This window comes from Rhipicephalus microplus, chromosome 4, assembly GCF_043290135.1.
Source record: "Rhipicephalus microplus isolate Deutch F79 chromosome 4, USDA_Rmic, whole genome shotgun sequence".
In the NCBI taxonomy this organism is placed as follows: domain Eukaryota; kingdom Metazoa; phylum Arthropoda; class Arachnida; order Ixodida; family Ixodidae; genus Rhipicephalus; species Rhipicephalus microplus.
Genome location: NC_134703.1, coordinates 29,485,439 through 29,501,596, shown reverse-complemented (window position 1 = coordinate 29,501,596; position 16,158 = coordinate 29,485,439). Strand labels below are relative to the sequence as shown.

Genomic DNA, 16,158 nt, shown 5'->3' with positions numbered 1-16,158 from the left:
TGCAGAGCAAAACGAACCCACCAACGCCGCTGGCGTCGGTGGTTTGTCTGCTCTTCGTGCATTACAAGACAGCCACTTGCCAGCAAAGTAAGCAGTACTGTCTTTTCTTGCTTCTTGCGTACGAGAATTGTCGAAGTATACACCACTGGATAGCGTGGTAGCGTTTGCGAGCCGCGACAACAACCGGGTGACAGCGCATCCATCCCTCGTTCACCCCGTAGTAGATGGCATATTCGGCGGCGCGGGGCGCGTCCAGTGCGAACGACGCTGCGTTTCGGCGGCAGGGGAATTTCGGTCGCTGTAAAAAGCGGATGCTTCAGTGTGAACTAGGCATCACCGTGGGACTCGTCTTCCGCGAGCACCATGGCGGGTAGCGCAGCGCGCCGAGAACCGGCCGAAAAGCAGCATCCCGCCGCGCGGCGGCGGCAGCTACGCACCCCTCCTCGGCGGCGCGCAATGGTCCCGCCCCGCGAAGCGTTTCCGCTTCCTCCCGCGCGGCCGCAGACGCCGAGCAGCTCCGAGCACGCCTGGCCAGCCAGCGGCGGCCCGCGGAGTGATCCTGCCGGAGGAGCGTCTCTTTCTTGTGTGGGTGTGCGGGCGTGCTTTTCCCTCCCCGTCCTTCTCACCGCTGCACGCCGACTTGGTCCGAGCGCCAGCGGCATGCGGCCGGACATCCCGCTGCCGCTGTTTTTGCCCCGAATGCCGGGCCGTTTTTCGTTGCCGGCCTGAAGGATCGACCAGGAGGATCGGCGAGCCGCCGACATTCCTCGCTCCCCGCCGCCGCCAGTGGATTTGGGCATTCAGGTGGCCGCCAAGCTTCCCCTCATCTCCGGCCGAGAAGAAAGGCGGACGCGCCCCGGGTCGGTCAACGGGTGGCGGCGCGCTTGATGGTGAGTCACACACGCAGCCGCTCTGCCTCCCTTGCGAATCCCATTCCGGTCTGCATCCGATGCGCGCACGCGACGATGACGCCGGCTCTCCCGTGCTTCAGGTATCCGCGCGCGCGTGCCCGTCCCTTCTGCAGAGGGGGCGCTAGAGGTCGCGAGAGATCAAAGAACCCTCTTTGCTAAGTATGACAGTGCGCGAGAGAGGTGTCTGCGATACGCGTGGGAACAGTCGTAAACGCGCAAGTGTGGAGGAGGCCGAGTGAACAAGAGCCGGTATTGTATTCCGGCGGCTCGGCTGTGAGCGCTGTTAGCGGCCACGGTTCCCTGCCAATTAATTTGCTTGGCTATTACGCATGTCACTATCACTGTGGTCGCTCATTGTGTACGTAAATACAAAGCGAAAGTCAACGTTCCAGTGGTTTCAGTCTATGTACTGCAGGACTCTCGTAAGTCACCCTGTCACCTCTGTCGGGCGCGTTTTCATCTCAATGGCCACGCTCAGTGTCGAACTGTCACTGATTGATTGATTGATTGATTGATTGATTGATTGATATGTGGGGTTTAACGTCCCCAAACCACCTTATGATTATGAGAGACGCCGTAGTGGAGGGCTCCGGTACTCTCGACCACCTGGGGTTTTTTAACGAGCACCCAAATCTGAGCACACGGGCCTACATTTCCGCCTCCGCCGCAGCCGGGATTTGATCCCGCGACCTGCGGGTCAGTAGGCGAGTAGTACCTTAGCCACTGGACCACAGCGGCGGGGCGAACTGTCACTGCTGGACGGTGCTTAGTGTGCACTGCTTCGCTCTATCGAGTAGATTTTATGTACCGCATCTATTGCCTCATCACTTAAAATATGGCGATCGTCATAGGAAAAGCCGTAAAGGGGCAGAATTCAGCGTGCTTTCCAGTTATCTGCTGTTTGTGCATTCTGTATTGGTTATTCAGGACTGCCTTTGTAGACCACTAAGCGAACTGGGAGCGATAACCTTGCTCACAGGTGCACTTGGCCCGGACCGAAACAACCCCTGCATGCGCACAGCTCGTAGTAATTAATGTCCCTTTCTTTCGTAATCTTTCGAGCGCGTGCGTACACATTTATCTAGAGCAGCTGTACTGTAAGTTGCGCAGTCGAGTCCAGAAACGCACTCTTCTGCGTTTTCAGTTTTGCCTTGCCAAGTTTGACAGATAAGATTTATGGAAGCGAAATAGCTGCCACTGCGCACACACAGTAGTCCACCACCGTATACACAAGTGTTGAAGATCGGACGAGTTGGTTCGTCCATACTTGAACCGGTACAGCGCGTTACGGGAGAGAAGAAACGTATTGGCCGAGCAGACTGATACAGGAAGACAGAGCGCTAACTTCCAACTGAGCTTGACCGGCAAATTGAATATGAAGTGTCCATCCTTACTCGGGCAAACCGGCTATGAATTTTTGGTCTGTGAGGTTGCGATGGTGTTGTCTCATCCTGGCGATACGTTCGGCTGTTCGTTGTATGCATTGAGTTTGCAACATTGACAGAGCACTGCCCATGTGCCTTCCCTACCCATCTGTCAATTCCAGGAATACCCAAAAAGTGTGACCAACCTGTTTCGGAACTATACCAATTAGCCCATTCACACTTATTTGAGAAATTCGAAAACTATGCAAAAGTATTTACGGACGCTTCTGTACGCAGCGATGGCCTACAGGCGCTTCTGCAGCTTTCTTTTGCCCTTGAACCGATATCAGGCGGTTGTTTAAAATATCGCACCCCTCATCGTCGGTGACAGCAGAGCTAGCAGCGATTGATGTCGCCCTTAAGTACGTACAAGTAGGGTTACCAGCATCGAAGGTTGTCATCCTCGCCGACTCTCGTGGTGCCCTTAGTATTCTTACCAGCAAGGAGACAGACAGCCCTATTCTAAGCAGCATCATGGAATCCATCAACAATATTCTGTCACGTGGGGTATGCCTAGCTGCACAGTGGGTACCTTCGCATGTGGGCATTGCGGGCAATGAAGAAGCTTCGTCTTGCAACCATGATGGCTGTGACTGGAGTGGATCGCCTTGCTTCGTCTTGCAACTATATGACTGTGACTGTCCGGGATTTCCATGTTCTATGTACGATGGATAACGCCATGGTCTTCGTATACGCCGACACCTCCTAAAGCAGCACCCAGACCAGCGTGTGGCGAATGGATCGTTCCCTCCCCGTGTTCGTAACTGTGGCTTGCCTCGTCGTTCCCGAGCGCTGCTGTACAAACTAAGAATGGGCTCTGTGCTGGTGCGTGAACGATTACACCGTCAAGGGCGTGTGGACAGTCCGTTGGGCGCAGCTTGTGGCTCCTGCGAAGCACTTGAGCATCTCGTGGTGCACTGTCCCGCACTTGCTACGCAGCGGGCTTTGGTGATTAAGGAATATAAATTACTGGGACTTAGTGCACGACGCTAGACGATTACCTCTTTCCGAGAGGTTGTACTTCCCGAACGCGACTATGGCCCATCGAGCTCTCCTTACGTTTATGGACCAAACGAACCTGGGCAACCGTTTATAGTCGAATTTTAATATTTTTCTTATTTTTTACTTACACTTTTCTAAGTCTTCGTCATTTTTTCTTTACATCCCTCTCTTCCTTCCCATTTCTTCCCTCTTATCTTCCTTTGCTCTGTTCGTTCCATCTCCCCGAAAGAGTGAGCATGCAGGCGTTGTGCCCCTCCAGGTGGCAATTACCAGCTTGCTCTCTCCCTCTTTCCTCTGTGTCCTTGTGTATCCGTGTATGGAAATCAAAGTTTAAAAAAATCTACATATTTGATGCAGTTTGCCAATAACGCTCAGTCTGAAGTGAGCGCCCTGTTCTCTTGTGTCGGTCTACTCGGCTGTCTCTTCTTTCCCGTAATGCGCTCCACCAGTTCAAGTCGACCGCATACCTTGAGATTCCGAGGCGCCCCATTGCTAACTAATGTTTGTTACCAGAAGCACAACGGATGACTAAATATTCGTCTGGGGGAGTTTTATATAGTATATATATAGTCAAGCACATTTTTCTGTTTCTCAACTAGTTAAATGGTTTTTATGTTGCCCACTTCGAAGCGATTGTGACTCTTTAGCGGTGTCGGTCATCAGAACTGCACGTTTAATGTGGGTTGGCGAAATGCTAAAAATACTATCTTAGTACGAATTATCAAACACTTTTATTTGTACCTCGTGGTAGCATTTATTTGCGGTACCTCGAAATTTTATCCTGCTGAGTTCCTCCAGTTTGATAATAATTTTGAAGTTTTCCTGTACTCTGCGGCAGAGGACGCAAACGCTCTCGTCGACTTCCTGGAAGGTTTTAAGTGACTTCAGTAATCCACCGTCCGGTGACGTTCGCCGAACCGTGTTGTGTAAACTGTCAGTATAGTGACCGCCTCGTGACCTCTGACGCTGGAATAACTGCGCATGAAGTATGCGGTACGTTGAGCTCAGGCATTAAAGGACGATCCTTTATAAAAGGCTTGAGGGTGATCGAATTCTTGGCCTATAGTATGTGGCCGTTCGGTTGCGATGGCCGCGACGCAGTAATGACTTTGACTCTTGACAAAGAACTCTTGCGCAAGCAGTAGTTTGAGCATGACTCTGAAGCAACAAACAACGAAGCACGTTGATTCAAAAGTGTAGAGGTAAGCCAATTGCCCAGTGGAGGACCAACTAAAAACTAAATAACAGAGGGTTACGTGAGCTCATCTTTCATGAGCCGCTGTAATCTGTAACGTGGCTGAATGTTCTTTCAACAGGAGGTTAATCGTTTTCGCTGTTACTGCAGTACCGGTTATATGAGATAAAAAACAGTCACGCTTACGCTTCCTGCGACGTGTTCACGCTTATCACAGGCAGACAACAGTGGTCACAGTCCAATTCGTGAGCTGGCGCTGCGCTGCCCGAAAAAAAAAAAAAAAGTCGGTTGCGGAGTCGAGTTGCCTTGCCTTCAATGCAATTGTTTGTTCAGGCGGCTATGTGTAATCGGCGTTGTACAGCCGCCCATTTGCTTGTTTGTTTGTTTTTACCCGTTTGAACACTCGAGCGTCGACCGCCCAGTCAATAAGCCCCGATTCCAGGCGTCCCGTTGTCCGGTTCCCGGAGCAGCTATTTAGGAAAACAGTTGCAGAGGACTGTTAATCGCGTGTATGCACGTATATTCTTCATTTCGCTGCTGTGCCCCGTTGTGTGGTTTTTATAGGCTGGGTGGTCAACGCTCGTGCGTTCAGGTTGTAAAAATGGGTGGCTGTACTTTTGTCTAGACCTTGATACGTTAGCCGGCATAGCATGGTTCTTACTATATGTTAATTCGCAGACACTTGCAGTTGAGCAATACCAAGTCCGATAAATATGATTTGTGCGCTTCGCCGCATCTTAATTAAGTTTCACGTTATACTTTCGCTTTTAAAACGATACTAATGCGCAACACTGAGCAATTTTTCTATGACAACCTCATTTGCTGTTCCTTGAAAAGCCCTGCGGCGGCAAGTTGTCTTTTCGCCTCTTTATTTTCTTCACATCCATATTACAGTCACTAATATACACTTTACACTGTACAATTAACGTCCCATGTACATTCCTTGGCTTCGTTATCAGCTGGGTCTCGTTAAAAATGTGTGAAACAGAGGAACAAGCCCTCAACAAGTTTTCATTTCATTCACTTGTACTGAGATGTATAAAGTCATTGGTAGCCGATATACAGCCTCCGTTATGTTGCCACAATAGAACAGAGGGGAAGTGTTATCTCTCGTAATATCTCCCACGCGCATGCACGCACTGGGACTCGTGTCATGTGACGTCAGTGTTTGTCATACTATGCGAATCGCAGGTCCCACTACAATTCCGCTGTGCTTCTGAAGATAAGCAGACCGAGATAGAGCGCTTCAATGTGCTGGCAGCACGCAGGCTTCGATGATGTTTAAAAATACTCCTATACTGCACACTACCGAGTTAAATTGAGTAAATATGACTTCTTTTGTTCCTTATAATTTCAAAGAGTAGGATTGAGTGCGTAATATATAATTGCCCAACTATAGAAGTATAATGATAGGGTGGGTCACATTCGACAAGCATTCTCAAATGATGAATGGTAATCTGCCATTAATCCTTAAGAGGAAGGTATGTAACAGCTGCGTCTTGCCGGTACTTACTACGGAGCAGAAACCTGGAGGCTTACAAAGAGGGTTCAGCTTAAATTGACGACGTCTCAGCGAGCGATGGAAAGGAAAATTACAGATGTAACCTTACGAGACAAGAACAGAGCAGAGTGGATTAGGGAACCAACAGGGGTTAAGGATATCGTATTTGAAATAAAGAAGAAATGGACATGGGCTGGGCATGTAAAACGTAAGGCAGGATAACCGCTGGGTATTGAGGGTAACTGATTGGGTTCTCAGAGAAGGGAGGCGCACGAAGGGGAAGGAGACAGAAAGCCAGGTGGGCCGACGAAATTTAAAAGTTCGCGGATATCACGTGGCAACAGAAAGCACAAGACCGGGTTGATTGGCAGATTACGTGAGAGGCGTTTGCCCTGCAGTGGGTGTGGTCAGGCTGATGATGATGATTGATGATGATATAATTATCGGGGTTTCACGTTTCAAAACCACCATATGATTATGAGGGACGCCGTAGTGGAGGCCTCCGCAAATTTCGACCGTTGGGGGTCATTCAACGTGCCCACAAATCTCTGTACACGGGCCTACAGCATTTTCGCCTCCATCGTAAATGCAGCTGCCGCAGCCGTGATTAGATCCCGTGACCTAGGGGTGAGCAGCCGAGCACCTTAACCACAAGACAACTGCGGTGTTGAACATTGAACACGTGTGTTGCAGCACCTTTTGGCCCTTCTGAACTCTGAAAAGTTTTTTTTTTTCTTTTAGTCTCGCATGAGGGAATATTACCGATATGTAACATTCATATCGCACCGAGGAGCTTTTTTTTTCTTTAGCATCAAATACCTATCTTTTCGCGCAGTGCCGCCACGGACTCCTGGTACTCTTTTTGTTTCAAGATAAAGCACAGAGAATGGGATTCTGGCAGACGATGTATTGTATTCTGACTTTCAAGAAGACGAGGAAGGAGAGATCAGATTAGGGTGCGCGTTAAAGAACCCCAAGTGGTCGAAATTCATGGAGCCCTCCCCTACTCTGTCTCTTATAATCATGCAGGTGTTTTAAGACGTTAAACCTCACAATCAATCAATCAATCAATCAATCAATCAATCAATCAATCAATCAATCAATCAATCAATCAATCAATCGACTGAGGAAGGAGAGGGAAAACGTTTCATGCACAACGTGCGCCTAATTAACAGATCCGGAGACAATTTATGTTGGCGACGTCATTTTCTTTCGTTCTTTTTCGTTTTTTATTCAAACTCTCCAGTTCTCATCGTTCTGCAAGCAGCGTCGTGGCTGGCAACTTGTAAGGATCGAAAAAAAAAAGCAAAAAGATCGACAGGCGCACGTCAGCAGTGCATCGCTTTTATTTTATCACGCACGCACTGCAGCCGATGCACATCCTTGTCCAAGATGAGACAATGAGATAAAAAGTTGCTTCTGTGAATTTTTTAAAAGTTAACAGCAATGACAGAGTTTAAATGACATTGCTGGCGTCGAATAAAGTTTATTATCGCTCTCGAATGCTGAAAAGGGCTGATTTGTTGGAAGCTTACGTCGAGGTTTGTTTACGTCTGGCGCAAATAAACGGAACGCGCCAGTTTTTTCGCGCGGGAAGAAAATAAAAAGAGAGCGCCGACCTCGTCAAGGGGTACCGCATTGAACTGGCGTTAATTAATGGCTTTCACGATTCGCGCCCGATTGCTGAGAACGTGTTTTTTTTTTTGCTTTTTGAATTAATTTTCCCCCAAGTCTCGTCACATGGCTGGAGCTCTCGAATCGAGGGTTTCCTGCAGCGTTACGTTCCAAGTTTCCATGTGGCGCTTGTGCATCGATTATTCCAATTCCGATTGCCTCGGCTATTGGTATTTTGACTTTTCAACGACAGCGGTAGTAACGATGAGCTCTCCCTGCCTTGCGTGTGGAGTTTTCGATTTGTGTTTACATAGAACACGAATTGAACGCATAGATCACAACAACATAAACATGATTCTTCGCAAAAAAAAAAAAAAAAAACGTGAGATAAGTTGGCGTACGTGACCTGACTCAATACTTTTTATTTTCTTTTATTTTTCGTGAATGGAACAAGTTGGTTGCGTTTGTTGCAGACCATCGCAAAGATGCATTTCATTCGTCAGTATACACGAGATGTGGGCTTTCTAGGTGAAGGCGCAGGCGCAGCTGCGTGAATGTGTTTCGTTGTTTGGGCTCTACAACTGTTTGATAATTTTACCCCCCACCCCCACCCGCCTCACTATAATGCCCACTCTACCCATGTTGGCTACATTAATGAATGAAACGAATAAATGAAATTGTCGGCTCCTTTCGAGTGGTCGGAGATCACGCAGACAGGTTTGTAGCGTGCACCCCTCTCTCACTTCCACGCTCTTCATAAGTTGAAGTTAGCGCTCGCAGAGTTTGTAATAAGTTTCCTCCTCTTCTTAGCCTTGAACCACTCGACAGCGACTATAGATAACGTCTATCCTAACTCACTGGTCGCAGGGCAGCTTATTTCGGCGCGAGGCTGTGACATATGTGCCTGCTGGACTGCTTTCATTTTCGCCATGAGACGTTTAGGTTTTCATAAATATTTCACTAAAATTATTTTTCTAGACTACGTTAAATAAGTCGTTATAGGATTATTGGTTCTGATCGCGCAAGCGTTTCTCCTTGGGCATATTTGTAACGTGATAACAGTCACGACATCGTATAGTTACGAGCTGTTCGGCGAATTCTCGACGAAGATGCCGAGAATTGCGTCTAGCTCGACATTTGGGGCAGCGTGCCGTATGGCGCTTTCTTTCAATATCAGATTTTCCGGTCATTGCAGGAGCATAGTGATATAAGCCATGTTGAGCTGGCTGCTGACCCGCAGGTCGCGGGATCAAATCCCGGCGTTGGCGGCTGCATTTCCGATGGAGGCGGAAATGTTGTAGGCCCGTGTACTCAGATTTGGGTGCACGTTAAAGAACCCCAGGTGGTCAAAATTTCCGGAGCCCTCCACTACGGCGTCTCTCGTAATCAAATAGTGGTTTTGGGACGTTAAACCACACAAATCAATCAATCAAATCATGTTGAGCTGGTAATGAACAGGCGTAAAACATAGTTAACAGCGTTTACTTTCAGCGTATAAGCCACCTCTTCATAACATTCACTTGATAAAACAACATGAAGAAGACCATGCGTGGCTCCAGCGCAGATTTGTCATATGAGGCTTTTTTTTTCTTGAATAAAGTGGCATTCATTATGATGGCCGCTAGGAATTCATAAGCAAATTAAAAAAGTGCCGAAACTTTAGCAAAATAAAAACAGGCGCGGGCATCACTCACGAATACCACGAGAAATGCGTTTAGGGCTTCCACGTATAGCCCGCGGCATCTGTTGCTGTGACGTTTGGCTGCGAAACTGGCGGGTTCGACTCCCTAATGCGGTTGCCGCGTTTCGATGTGAGAAAAAGATAAAAAAAAACTGGAACCAAAAAGCAATCATGGGAACTCGCAGATGTGAATAAACCTGGCTGAACTTAATCCGTGCCCGGAGTTTCTCGGATAACCAATCGACCGCGCGCAGGGACTGGCACAGTGCAGTTTACGCGATTCGATAACGACGACAATTTCAACTCGCATTCCCATCGTTTCTATTACGTAAAGCCGTTGAATGATTGCAAAACGTCGCGTCTAGCTAATTCGCACACGTCCTGTCTTTGCCCGCATTAATGTTGAAGATTAGGCGTGCCAGCTCTCCCCGTTATGCTAAAAGCGACGGCTGTGCGCTTATATAGCTGCTCGTGCACTATGCGGTGTCGCGTGTGCACCTGCAGGACCCGCGGTGGTGGTGGTGAGTGGTTAGAAGAGGAGAAAGGCACCTAATATCTGCAGCCCGGTCGGCAGCACGGTGCAGTGCCTTAAGACCCGGTGCGGTAGTGTTTAGAAAATGAGAAAAGGCACCTAATTTCTGCAGCCCGGTCGGGAGCACGGCGCAGTGCCTTACGCATTGCGACGTGTCCGCATCGCAACGTCTGCCTTCTTGACTCCTGCCGAACGAGGAGGAAAGGAAGAGGGGGGGGGGGTCGTTTGTTTCCTGTCCAGGTTTTTTAAAAGCCGGCGGGAGTCCCCCCGCTAATTGCGCGCTCGCTGTGTGGGGCGGCCGGCTTTCCTCGCGTCCCCGCCTGCGCTACTTTTTTTTTTCTTCTGGGACTAATTAAAGTGTGCAGCGCTGGGGTGTCGAGAACAATACGGCGCTTGCTTGTCGTACCGATCCGGCCCTCGCAGCAGCTCGGTGGTTTGCAACCCTTTGGCGGCCGTCGGCCGCTGCGTCTTCCAAAGAGGCGTCGCCGGAGCCACGTCGCCATTGTTAGCCCTCCGATGTTTTCTAATTGGCCGCGGTGTTTCGATTTGTCGCATCTTCCTGCACTTGCCCTTGCGTTTCCGTTGAACACAACATCAACAGAATATTGCTTTTGCAGGAGAAAGCTGTCCGTCACATTGCCAACATTGGTTATTTATCACCGACATCGACATATTTTCGCAAGTACAGCATAACTTAAATCCAATATCTGTACGACTTCCGGATTCAGCGATCATTTATTCATTTAAACAATTAATCGAGTTAACTGCAGCATTGCAACGCAACAGTCACGCTATATATCAATACTCGGAATGTAGGAGCCTGGCTTATACCGCACTTTCGCACTGATTATAAGCTTCAGTCATTAAAGTATAACCTCACATGTATTCTTAGCAAGCATAAACATTTACATAAACCGGCGCTAAAGACATTACATGATATATTTCTGAATTACTGATGTATTCATACATTTCAATTATTTCTTCATGTTGTACTGCATTTCACTGTGGTTAGCTGCCCTGCTTTTATTTTATTATGTTGTGGTGATATTATTGTTTCGCGTAGTTTACTGCCAGAATTACATGTGTACTATTGCTGCTTTTTTCTATTTTACTTGTAGTATTATAATTTCGTTTTGGTAATTAAACTTGACTATTTTGTTATTGTTTGTTTGTATTAGAAATGTGCTCATTCATAAATAATTCTCTGTGACGCTTATACGGATGTTGTTATATGCCTTGTAAATATTTTTTCTACCATGTGTGAATATGACTTGTACATTTGGTGCAAATATTTTAGCTGTCACTTGTTGCCATGTAATTGGTCTTCTGGGCCCTAGTCAAGCTGTTTTATTTCAGCTTTTCAGCCCAGGAGACCATCCAGGTTTTCGTTTTATTCTGGAAAATCAAGAAAATGAAGGAAAGAAAGAAAGCATAGCGGCGGTATATACGTGCGAAGGCTTGTGGGAAACGAAGTTGTAAACTTTTTCTGAACAATTAGGCGGAATTCTGGAAGACTTGGGGCGGAATTCGGGTAGGGTCGAAGCAATGAGAAGCCTGCAAAATAGTTAATGAAAACCCTGTAGATCTATTTAGTGCATATTCAAATACAAGATTGGCACGAAAAATATATACAAATGTTCCCGAACAAGGGAACAACTGGAAACTTTCAGTTTTTTTTTTTATGCGGGGAAGTCAAGATTAATCTTACGAACAAGTGCAGTATAGATTAGGAAAAAAAGCCCCAGCGGCCGCATTTTCAACTGAGACGGAAACGCTGAAGGCCGGTGAACTTGGATTTAGGTGCGGGCTAAATATCCCCAGGTGGTCGAACTTTCCGAAACCGATCAACCACTACGGTGCCTGTCGTAATTATATTGTGGTTTGGGACGTTAAACGCCAACAATTACGATTAGATTCAGAAAGAACTATTGAGTGACAGTGATGTCGTTTATCTGGATAAGCTACTAGCTATTGACGGTAAGGTACACGAAAATAATGTTCGTTTCCTGTGCGTATCCAGTATGTTTTACGCAGGACGGGACTAGCAGTGTATACCCGTACACACTTATTTCGAAATAGAAACAGGGATGAAATCCTGATGTATACGGCTCCATCTTGATTGGACAAATAAATTAGTCCCGAATTGAATGAATAAAAGTCAAGAAGACAAGTCACCTTGTCGTAACGTTGGCTATAGTGATGCTAATTATTAGACGACTTCTCGTCATAGAAAAATTTGAAAGTCACTCAGGGGCAAGTATGCCCGATAGGCGCCACAGTTGTAGCTCGTTTCTTGGTGTTATGCGCATGTTAAAATGGAATGAGGACACTGAGGAAAGCTGGCCTTAGCATTTTCCCCCTTTGAATAATTTTTACTGATTATGAATGCTGCAGCACATCGACAAGCTATGCCAAATCGAATGATAAACCTGTTATTTGCGTGCGCTCATTTTATTTCGTCAAAGAACACGCCTTTGCAAGTTCTGCACTATCCAATATACCATGTGTACACATCATGTAGCAGTGTCTCCAATGTGGTGAGGGGAAAGGGGGGGATGCATGATCTGCATTATGGATGAGGGTGATCTTTTATTCAATTCATACTCGCTTCTCTTTGAGGGGGGACGCAAATCACCGACGAGTTAAGACTTTATTTTTTGCTCTTACACAAACATCGGTTGCAGTTTTATTTACCCAAGGATTGGAAAAAAAAAACGCCAATAAATTTATGCTCTAGTATGTGCACCAAATACCTTCCCGGAAGTTTTCCACTTTTGTCGTGATTTTTTATATTCGTTCGACAAAATGCATTCAATCGAGCGACCGATCAATAGGCGACGAACGCCAATGTCCTGGCGGAGCGACAGCGAGTTTTCCCGCGAATAATTGAACAGGACCCGCGGGAACTTGCGAGCCTTTATCCTTACACTCTTCTCTGCTGTCGTGTGCGTGGTGGCCTGTTATTTTCTTTCCATCGAATGAGCTCTGTGTATGCAAGATTTCCCAGGACTAAGTTTCAGTGCTATCTTCTCTCTCTCTCTCTTTTTTTTGTGCCAGGATCGCTTTCAACGCACGCGAAGTCGCCTTGCTTGCCCACAACAAAGGCACGTGCTCCAAATATCTCGAATTGTTTGCAAAAAGGCCGGCAATGCTGGCTGCGAAAGATCCAGGCAATTGCAATCCGACATTAAAAATTCATTAACAGTAAAAAAAAAACCTAAATCTCAAAACGTTGTAAGTGATGCACGTCGAAGATGCATGCACGCCAGCATCCAACGCCGTTTTACAAATTTACATTATGAGGGGAATGGTTGGAGGGGCTTGTTTGTTTTTTAGGCTCGACCTAATGAAAACAAACGATGGTAAAGCCATTAAAGGTATGGACATTATTGTCACCTTTTATATTTAGCGTAGAAATTCGGACATGAGCGGGAAATAAAAAGGACGAAAAAAACCTTGCTGTTGGTGGGACCCGCCGAAAGCATAACCTCAAATAAACTCCACAATGGCAAGTTTATGAATACACGTGCGCTGAGTTTTAAACCTCATGATTCTAACATAAAAGCAGAGAGTTTATATATTGTATAGCATTCACTAGTGCGTAGTTCAGAACACATTTTCGCTTAAAAACTCTGCTAATGAAACTATATTAATGAAATGGATTCAGCGTTAAAAAAAGCCAGCTCCGGATGGTTTTGAATCAACTTGACTTCAGACCATTTTGTGTGCAGAAGATTCTAGGACCTTGGGCATCTGCCTCAGTTGCGCAGAAAGCGACTAAAACACTCCTACTTTACTTAAAGTCAACAAACCTGAGCGACCGCCTGTAGACTGTGTGTGCTACCCCGAGTCTTCTCGTGATTGTATGTACCTTCTCATCTCTCTGCAACCTCTTTTGTCCCCTTTATCCCTTCCCCAGTGCAGGGTAGCAAACCGGATGTGCGTCTGGGTAACCTCCCTGCCTTTCCTTGCATCTTTATATCTCTCTCTCTTTCACAATTTCTCTCTCTGGTTCCCGGTGCAAGGTAGACAATCATGTTCAAATTGTGTTGTAGTGGTGTTTATTTTTGTACATGTAATATTACACAAGCTGACATATAGTAGCGAAAGTGTACACTTTCGTTCAGGCCGACCTCTTGGTCTTTTTATGAATAAACCTCTCTCTCTCAAATACTTCTGAAAATTTGTTGCCACGGGATATATTGATGATTGATTGATTTGTGGGGTTTAACGTCCCAAAACCACCATATGATTATGAGAGACGCCGTTGTGAAGTGCTCCGTAAATTTCGACCACCTGGGGTTTTTTAACGTGCACCCAAATCTGAGCACACGGGACTACAGCATTTTCGCCTCCAATGAAAATGCAGCCGCCGCAGCTGGGATTCCATCCCGCGACCTGCAGGTCAGCAGCCGAGTACCTTAGCCACTAGACCACCGCGGCGGGCCAACGCAACGGGATAGAAAGCTGGTAGTTGGTAAAAGTGCATGACTGGAACAGCGCGAATAGACGTAAGTGAAGGCAAGAACACAAAGGACACCGCTCGCCCTGTATGTTTCCACTTTCTTTGCCTGCAGCTAGTTTGTTCGCAAGGAGTTTCAGTCATGATTCCTCTGTTGTATACAGCTTAACTTCAATTTGTATTCAAGCAGTCGCCGTTCGCTGCTAATGGCACAGCATGATATCCCGTTAATCGGGCTCCCCTGAAAATTGCTCTGTTGAGATGGCGTGTAGTGTGCTTACGGTAGAGTGACTTATTGGGCGAGTTAGTTCATTCTTGCTGTAGCTTTTGGCGCGAGATAAACACGAGAGACGGACGAGCGCAAAATATCAACAGGATAGTTGATATCTTGCGCTTGTCCGTCTCTCGTGTTTTGTTTCGCGCCAAAAAGCTACCGTAGTAGGCGTGTTTACGCCCGCGTTGAGAACGCTTTAAACGGCTTGCGCTGGCGACGAGAGGAATTGGTGACAAAAAAAAAAAATAACAATAGTGCTGGTGGCTTCTGGCAACTGTACCAAATGGTCATTTTTATGACCGGCGATATCCCAGGCCGCGATATTTGCGTGTTTACTTTTTGTTGTGAGGTGGAAAAGCGTAACCGTTGCGCGAAACTGGGAGGCAGGCACGTCGCCAAGAAGTCCTTCCTCGTGACGAGACCGTCGAACGGCGCCGAGACGCTGGCTGCCGCCCATTGTGGCCACATTTTCCTTCGTTTAGTGGCTCGCGTAATTTACGCTCGTGTAGATGGCGCAGTGATCGCTTGCTCTTTTTTCTTTTTTTGTTGGTCTCTACAATAATGAATCCGAAGTTACACCATTGTTTTGTGCTAGACTTACGGCCAGGCCAGACTCATCTTGAATTAGTGTATTTCTATTTTTCTCTCTATCTCCAATTAATAGACTGTCAGCGTATGTGAAGAAACTTAGAAAACTGCACTCAGTGTTGCTGGTCAATCATACGACCTCAAACTCAGTCGACCCACCGTTCTAGGAATGCGTCGTACTAGGACTATCGCGCCAAGAAAATTAAAAGGATATTATCTAAGGGGCCGCCGATGAAGAATACAGCGGCATTGTTGTACGATAAGAGCGCATTATGCTGTCCTAATTATGATCATAATTGATTGGTTGTACACGAACTTTGTGCTGTGGATTGATATTAGGAAAGCTTTCGTGGCAAACGAATTTCTTCATTAGTATCGAAGGACCTCCTAAGCGCTATCTGCAAATCGAAATAAGCTTGCCAAGAAAAGAACTGTCAAAAGCTTTAGATAGAATAGACAATCGCCAATTGTCGGAAGAAAGGGTATTAGGACACTGGCCGAGACCGTCCTCTGCACGCAAGGCACTGAGAGCGTTGTTGCGCTTTCTGCGGGCAAGTGGTCTTAGAGACAGACTGTAAACAGCGTCGTGGATCGTCTGATGACCTTTTCTCTCCTTTTTTTTTTACAACGTCTCTTTTCTCTCATCCTTTATCCCCCTTACCCCCTTCCCCAGTACAGGCTAGCCAGCGGTTCTGAGAACTAGCTAACCTCTCTGTCCCTCCTCATTTATTCCTCCTCCTCCTCCTCGAAGTAAGCTTAATACTGCAAATGATGCATGGGCTTTGCGTTCGCGATTAATTCCCCCTCGTGCTGACAGTCCACCTTTCTCACGATGTCACGACGTATGCGCCCCTCTCGAAAGAGTCATGAAGTGTACCTATAGCATACCTCAATCTCGGAGGCTTTCCTTCTCGTGGTATCGCTTGTCCCCGCCCCTACCAAAATGGTACAGCGCAGCATAAGAAATGGAAGAG

The 16,158-nt window shown here is 46.9% G+C and overlaps 1 protein-coding gene across 2 annotated transcripts in view; it reads left to right on the top strand.

The window, feature by feature from the left end:
- Positions 1-548: 548 nt before the first annotated feature.
- Positions 549-16,158, top strand: part of LOC119171584 (galactosylceramide sulfotransferase) — a 161,778-nt gene continuing 146,168 nt past the window's right edge. For both annotated transcript variants that reach the window (XM_075892411.1, XM_075892410.1), the window contains exon 1: positions 549-890. The gene's annotated coding sequence lies outside the window, so the exon portion shown is untranslated. The remainder of the gene's footprint in view (positions 891-16,158) is intronic.